The sequence below is a fragment of the Crocuta crocuta genome, unplaced genomic scaffold, assembly GCF_008692635.1.
Source record: "Crocuta crocuta isolate KB4526 unplaced genomic scaffold, BGI_CrCroc_1.0 scaffold334, whole genome shotgun sequence".
In the NCBI taxonomy this organism is placed as follows: domain Eukaryota; kingdom Metazoa; phylum Chordata; class Mammalia; order Carnivora; family Hyaenidae; genus Crocuta; species Crocuta crocuta.
In genome coordinates, this window is record NW_027533260.1 from 235,220 (window position 1) to 240,290 (window position 5,071).

At 38.6% G+C, this 5,071-nt stretch overlaps 1 pseudogene; it reads left to right on the top strand.

Moving 5' to 3' along the window:
• Positions 1-1,949: 1,949 nt before the first annotated feature.
• LOC144217513 (vomeronasal type-1 receptor 4-like) lies at positions 1,950-4,616 on the top strand (annotated as a pseudogene).
• Positions 4,617-5,071: the final 455 nt, after the last annotated feature.

A 5,071-nucleotide genomic window follows, 5' to 3' on the forward strand; every position in this document is an offset into this window, starting at 1 on the left:
TGTTTGAATGTGTAACTAAGGTGATATCACAGTAAGTGTGCATGTGTGGGTGAGTGCATGAGTGTGAATTTCACTGTGTGAGTGTGTACGTACTTGTGTCTTTGTGGAAGTGTATAAATAAGTTTGTGTGTGTGAGTAGTCTGGACTGCCCATCACTGTAGCTCCAAACCCTGCCTTGAAAATTGGGGGTGACTGGACAGTGAATCTGGATCAAATTGTGGATTTGTGTGTAAGAAAGATCAAAGAGCCAGTTTGAACTCTGAATTTGTTTCTTTTAAAACTTCTTTCTTTTAAAATTTTTAAATTTAAATTTATTTTAATGTTTGTTTATTTTTGAGAGAGAGAGAGAGAGAGAGAGAGAGACCATCAGCAGGGAAGGGGTAGAGAAAGAGGGAAACACAGAATCCGAAGCAGGCTCTAGACTCTGAGCTGTCAACACAGAGCCTGACGTGCAGCTTGAATTCACAAACTGGAGATCATGACCTGAGCCGAAGTCAGATGCCCAACTAACTGAGCCACCCAGGTGCCCCTGAATTTATGTTTCTTAATCACCAAAGCATCAGGTGTTCATGCTGCAAATTTAGCCAAAGTAAGTGTAGAGAACTGGTAACCTTTGCTGCTCTGGAATTAGGTAAGTAGTACTAGCTTATCTGATAGTTTTAGGAATGGTAGAATCTACCTGTTAAGTCATCTGATACCAGTGTTTTTCCTTGTGAGGGGCTCTTTTAGAACCTTCTCTCCTCCTTCTGTGGGTATTGTTCTGTGACCACTTCCTATCATTAGATGGAGGTCAGCAATAGTAAAGTTTATTTTCCTAAAGATTCCCATTAATAATTGGCATTGAATTGTGCAAATGAGTCCAAATTAGTGGATTCTGATGTGTGAGTTCAATGGTTTTGGTTTGTAAATTGTTGGCATCATGTTCTTTTGTCTATCTGCATCTCTTTGAAAACCCTTCCTAAGTATTTGGTCTCATTCCATTTCTCTGCGTATAACTTAAACAGTCAGTGGAATAAAACGGGGAAAGAACTAGACATTGGGGAAAGTGCTTGGGGAAGCAAAGAGCCCAGTGAGACACACATAATGGCTGCCAGTTCCCCACACAGCAGACCCTGGCATTTCCTGCTACCCCTCCTGTGAGACCCTGTTTGCTTCAGGGATAATGGGAAAAAAAGAGCCTCTCAAAATTACACCAATACTCTCTTAGGAGCTGCTACCTAGAAACTTGTAATTGTTTTTTGGTAATTAGCAACAGGAAATAAAGTTTTCAGAAATCTTCTCAACTCCCAAGCCTACACTCCCATCGCGGCCACAGATGAAATGATAATTGTAGTTCTGAGGGCAGTGATCTAAGAGAATCACAAACTCATGCCAGAGTCTGGCTGCCTATAGTGGCCATCACACTGAGCCCACTCTCGAGGCAGCAGGAAAGAGTCGGATATTTTCTATTTCAGTCTGAGAGGCAGAATCTGTAAGGGAAGGAGGCATATCAGGATTCTGCATAAGTGACTGTATCAGAAAAAGGCATTCTCTGGTTTTAAACCTGGTTCAGTGCCAAAATACACAGGAAGGAGAACTAATTCCTAAGGAATTGGGTGAGCTAGTAAAGAGGGATGGGAGTCCTAGATCCTACCTGATGGCTCCAAATAAAATGCAATACAATCCTCTTGGCAGTGATTGATGGTATTTAAATCAATAATAAAACCTGATTTTTAAGGTGCTTCAGGATGTAGTTGTGAAACCAATCCTCTTTTCTGGGCTACTTTACAGGATCACAGACCAAAATTTCAGGATTACTAGAGGTGCACCTATAATACCTCTATGCTTATAATAAAGAGTGTGAAGAATTTATAGGAATTATCTGATCCCATACATAAGATGTATCGAAATGGTAATGGCCTGAATGGAAATGTTTTCTCTAACTCTGGAGACAATTAATGAAGACCATAATGGGTCTCTTGAAAATTCTGCAGTCTATTGATTATGGTGAGGCTATTTTCCCTCTTAAATTTAGAGGCAGAACATTAAAGGAAGGGTTAACATAATAATTATGTGTTTCACACGGCAACTACCTGGCTCCTACCATCTTGTTACACAGGTACCACACTAATGTGGAATTCTGATAGGCAGTATATGGGAAATCTCTGTACCTTCTACTCAATTTTCTGTGAGCCTAAAACTGATAAAAAATAAATTCTATTAAAGTATTTGTATTCTCATTATAATCCCCAAATCTACTACATTTTATAAAAATACACAAGATTTCATGCTTTACGCATGCCATTTTGTATTGTCATATCATTTATGAATATAGCATCATTGCAAATAATTTTATTTAACTCAGATATTAATAGTAAATGTGTGATTTAAAAATAATAATTTAGTTTATGGCCTATGGTACTTTATCATGTATTAGTGTTTTATGTCCCCAAATGTAAGGTTTCATGTGATTATTCCACAATTTCTGTGATAGGTGCCATTCTACTTGTGTTCTTGATATAAAAACAAACGAGCCTTTTTGGGGCCATTCGATCATCAAGCTGGTCTTGCATCCATCATACATAATTTATCGTGGAGTAGTTCCTGTAGTATTCTACTGCCAGCAATGCATCTGCATTTATTCAGCTATTTAAAGCTTTATTCATAATTGATACTGGCCTACAAATCTTTACAAGTTACTGGCCTATAAATCTTTACAAGTAGATGGAAACTTGTTATATCCAACACTGCAATAACAAAAATCTAAAGTCAAATGACAAGGTGTAAAAACTAATATAAATTTTGATGATTTGATGAACACAGCTAACTAGCTTTTAGTAGAGGATGGTAGTTTAATGCACTGTATTTGTTACCAGCTATTAAATTAGATACAAAATGGATACTGCACTTGAAACTTCCATGAGCAAACAAAACCACTGAAGGCACATAATAAAAACTAAAATCTAGCTTATTTCATGAACATATGCAAAATATAGGTTATTTCTTGTGAATGCCTCTGATAATCATAAAAATATATCTTCCTAAAGGTGGCACAAAACAATCACTTTTAACCAACCCTTTGTCAACTGGAAACCCCCACTGTAATAACCAATCACTGTAATCCATTAATAAGCCATCCTGTAACATTATGCCCCTAACCCTCGTATCAGCTTTAAATTTGAAAACTCCCGGGGCGCCTGGGTGGCTTAGTTGGTTAAGCGTCCGACTTTCGCTTAGGTCATGATCTCGCGGTTTGTGGGTTCGAGCCCCGCGTCGGGCTCTGTGCTGACTGCCAGCTCAGAGCCTGGAGCCTATTTCAGAGTCTGTGTCTCCCCCTCTCTCTGACCCTCCCCTGCTCACGCTGTCTCTCTCTCTCCTAGAAATAAATAAAAATATTTTAAAATAAATAAATAAATAAATTTGAAAACTCCCTGTTCATGAACATTTCTCATATGTACAACAAACTCTTACTAAATACTGTTTGTTGATTTGGGGGTTTTAATTCTATTTCTGGATTTTTGACACAGTCCCATTTCAAGTCCCCACTCTGCCCTAAGCAGCAAATTTTGACAAATGCTTAACCTTCCTGTATATGTTCTGTTCATCTGCTAATTACAACCATAGTAGTGCCGGCCTCATCGATTTGTGAAGCATGAAGGCTTCATTCAGATGAGTACTTTCACAGGACTGATTTTACATTATGAGGGCTCTTTAGAAGTTATACATTCAACCTCTGGAAAACTCTTAGAAAAAGAAAAACATCAAGTTAATATTTCTTAGTAGAACTAATTGTAAGTGGAGAATATTGGACTTCAGCTCACATGATATATCTGACCTGTGCTCAGTCAGGATCTTTTAGCTCAGAAGACAAATTCAGTCACTGGGAACTGACAAGATAGCTGTCAGGGATTTGGCAGTGGGAATGATATCATCACAGACTACAGCTGGCATTCTGGGCAATTTCTCTCTTCTCCACCATTATATCACCCTTTACGTTGCAAGTCAAGGTCCATAGATTTTATTTTTAAGCACCTGATTATAGCCAACTCATTGGGCATTCTGCCTAAAGGAGTCCTTCCCCCACAATGATACGTTTTGGGTTAAGACAGTCCCTCAATGACTTTGGATGCAAACAGTTTTTGTGTGTTCATAGAGTGGGCAGGGTATGTCTATGGGTAACACCTGCCTCTTAAGTGTCTTCCAGGCCATGAGGATCAGTCCTAGGAATTCCAGGTGGACAGAGATTAAAGTGAAAGCCCCCAAGTACATAAGCACCTCCATATTCCTGTGTTGGATCCTGTACATGCTGGTAAACACAGTTTTTTTAATGTATATCACTGGTAAACAGAGCAACAAAAACATCACAAACACAAATGACTTTGGGTACTGTTCTCTGACAGTACCAGAGACTTACTGTGCATAGCGTTATCATTCTGTGATGTGTTATGTTTGGACTCATGGTCTGGGCCATGAAGTTTTTCATTCTGCACAGGCACAAGCAATGGGTCATCACATTAATAGGACCAGCGTCTCCTCTAGATCATCCCAAGTCCAGAGCTACCAAAACCATCCTTCTCCTTGTGCGCACCTTTGTCTACTTTAACATCCTTTCCTTCATTTTGTCTCTTTTTGATTAATACCAACCAGATGCTCTTGAGCACCACTTCAGTAATCAGTTTCCCAACCGCCAGCCCTTCTGCTCATGAGCCATGACCCCAGTTTATCCATGTTCTGCTTTACCTAAATAATACAAAGTCCCTCATCTAGGAGTTTACTCATGTAAACTGAGTGTTTTCACACAATGTTCAGTCATTTATTTACTCCTCACCCTCGGGATGGTATAAAACAGTGACATTACAAGACAATGTTGATAAACACACACGCATGTACACATACTTATAAATATGCATGTGTTTGCACATGCATGTATGTGTGCATACCAATCTGATTATGATTACCCATCAGGTAACAGTATTGGAAAATTGTATATAACAATGTAAAAATTGTATATAGCAATGTATCTTACAATGTAACAATGTATATAACAGTATTTTAAATTTAAATGAGAACTTAAAATGATTTTCATCTTGCC